Raw genomic sequence first — 3076 nt, forward strand, 5'->3', positions numbered from 1 at the left:
GTCTGTGAGATACATGTTAACTCCCTTCATGTTTGTGCCACCACTGAGCTTACCTCTTCCTACCTTATCAGCAGTGTCTTCTCTTCCACCTGACATAGTTGTCCTTGCTGCTTGGGTCGGGGGAGTGTTAGTAAGGGACACAGCCGTGGCATGCATAGCAAAATACAGCTGCCAGAAAACAGTGGCCAAGAGCCCAGTGGATAATAGGAACCACACAACAGTTATTACAAACTTTATTTTATTAATCATAACCACTTACTCTGCTTTAGTGAGCAGGTGAAGAGATGATAAAGTGAAATTCGTAAGAAAAGTGTTATTTGTTTAGTAATTGTGAGTATTATTCAAGGTCTGTGAACTAAGTAATCACTAAGTGCCCAGGCAAAGATTTCTTCCCAAATTGACATTATGGACAGGTCTCGTAAAGTGGGCAGGACGGGGTATGCGCCATGTTCAAGTTGAGGGTATGTTTGAGTAAAATACTCTATGAATACCAGGAAGTATATCTCAGGGGAACGTGCTCTAAAGAATAGAGAAAGTTAAATCGTGTTACTGCTGTTGTGTGCACGTAGCCAAGTTGTAGTTTTGACAATGGGCGTATGCCTTGAATAGGGGTCAGAACAGTGTTTCTTATTGGTCTATTTGCACCACTAATGCTGTGGGTATTTCAGCAGTTTGGGAACGCCTGTCCATAGGGTGACCAGTAGGCTCTAGTTCAGGGGTATAGGTGATATTTGTGCTTTCTTGTGGATTGTTGGTAGTTGTAGCATTGGCCCTGTTGATCCCTGTAGTTGTACTTCTGGGCAAGGCTGATGCTTTGTAGGGCTTGATGTCCTGAAAATGATTCCAGACAGTCTTTCCCTCTAACCGTACTGCTCGTTCTGTTACTGCCTCAACAACATGAGGTTCTGTAAAATGGGGCGCGTCCCAGTGCCGGGTGAAATTCTTCAAAAGAATGAGGTTACCTATTTTCACTAAAGGTTCTATATGCGTTTCCTACTCTGTGTCGCCATCACTCTCTTGTAAGTTGTCTTCTGGCTTGCCCTGGGTCCGCTGTATCTGGCGATAGATAAAGGAAGCACTAGAAACCAGTGAAGTGACACAATCAAACATTTCCTGACCCAAAACTTCAGCAACATTTTCACAGTCCTTTAGTGCCCTAGTGAGAGGTGCCAGTGGGAGATGCATGTGCTGCCCCGTCACCACCTCGTGGGCCGGTAAGTGGTGGTCAGACCCTGCCTTGTAGCGCAGTTCGAATAGTGCCAATGGCAAACAGTGAAGACAGTTTTTCTTGGTGCTCTGCTGAGTTTTGGCAATGCGGTCCTTCAGAAGGCCATTGAGGCGTTCATACACCTCATTTGCTTGTGGGTGGTACGCACATGTGAATTTGTGTTTTATTCCCAGCAGGGTGGTGATGTGGTTGAACAGTTCATTGGCGAAGTGAGAGCCATTGTCAGACCTCATGACTTCACAAACGCCCCCCCTTTGAAATACTTCCTGGACCAGAAATTTAGCAGCTCAGAGAGCGTTGGTGTAGGAACAGGGTCCAGCCTCTATCCATCTGGAAAAAGGGCAGCCAACCACTATCATGTAGCAGTATCCTTGACATACTTGGATCATGTCCACGTAGTCAACATGGAGGTGCAGAAATGGGCCTTCAGGTCTCGGTATGGCTCCTCTCACAACTCTCAGGGTGTGTCCAGCAGTGAACTGCTGGCACTTCAAACAGTTACTGATAAAATTTGCCACATGGTCATTTAAGTTAGGACAGAACCATGATTCCCAATGCGTGCTGCAATTACCTCTTTCCCTTTGTGTGTAGGATGATGCAACTGTGTCAATGCTGTTTTCAGTAACACAAGTGGCATAACCACCTTCCCCGTGTTGTTTTGTCACGATAGGGTGTCTGTAGAGGACATTGAACGTCCTCCCTTTCCCCAGAGTTCCTTTTCCTCCCTGGGTGCAGCTCCCTGCTGTTCCATGATTTGAGTTTCTGGTAGGTAATTGTAACCTTCTTTTAACACCATTTACCTCACTCCTCCCGGTACCTGTGTACTCTCTTTTAATTTCCACAATTCTCCAAAATATGAAGCACATTTTACCTCATAGTCAGCTGCCTCGTTCCCCCTTGATATTGCATCTTCCCATTTGGTGTGTACTTGCTACTTTACCAATGCTAGCTCCTGCGGGGATGTTATTACTTCAATTAGTTCTCCTAATAGTAGGGCGTGTTGTACTGGAGTTCCATCAGCTCGCCTGTGCCCTCTCCTGAGCCATCTGGCCAATCCTGAATGTACTGTTGAGGTGACATAGACACTGTCGGAGTATATTGTCACTGTCTTTATTACGCTGTTTTTGTTGGGCCAATATTAGGGCCACTAGTTCTGCTGCTTGTCCTGAATAATGAGGCGATGAGCGAGCACTCACCACCACCTTGCTTGTCCAGTTCTCCTTCAATCTCACTGCAGCAGCCCCAATTCTCCTGATTCCATGACTTTGATCGATTGTTGAAGACCCATCAATGTAGAGCACCTCTCCCCCCTCAAGTGCATTCTCCTCCTCCTTGCATGCCTCAGTGAATTGCTCTATGTTTTTGGTTCAGTCATGAGCCAATATTCTGGTTGATAGACGTCTGCCATGAATAGTGCTGGGTTTACAGTCTGGCATCTTATTAGCCTCAATTCTGCTTTTGATACTATTATCTTGTAACCTGATGCTCTTTGTGTTGACAAGGTGCTCTTTGGCTTGTGCAGTATTTCAAACGGCGTGCTCCATGTAAAGGGTGGTTGTACATCCCATTGTTATTGTTGATGCCGGCTCCACTGCGAATGCTACAGCAAACAAAGATTATTCGCACAAATAATGTCCTTTATTACTGGGTCAAGCAGTCCACTGTAGTAAGCAAAAAGCGTATGGCCCAGACATGTTTTCTGTGTCAGTACTGCCTTCATAACCACACCATTGGTGTGTGAAAACAGGAAGAATACCCCTTTGTAGTCTGGGGTCCCTAACACTGGAGCCATGTATATCACTTCCTTCAGCTCGTCAAATGCATCAGTCATCTCTTGTGCCCAAACCA

The sequence above is a fragment of the Ambystoma mexicanum genome, chromosome 3q (assembly GCF_040938575.1).
Source record: "Ambystoma mexicanum isolate Mex_15411 chromosome 3q, UKY_AmexF1_1, whole genome shotgun sequence".
Lineage (NCBI taxonomy): Eukaryota > Metazoa > Chordata > Amphibia > Caudata > Ambystomatidae > Ambystoma > Ambystoma mexicanum.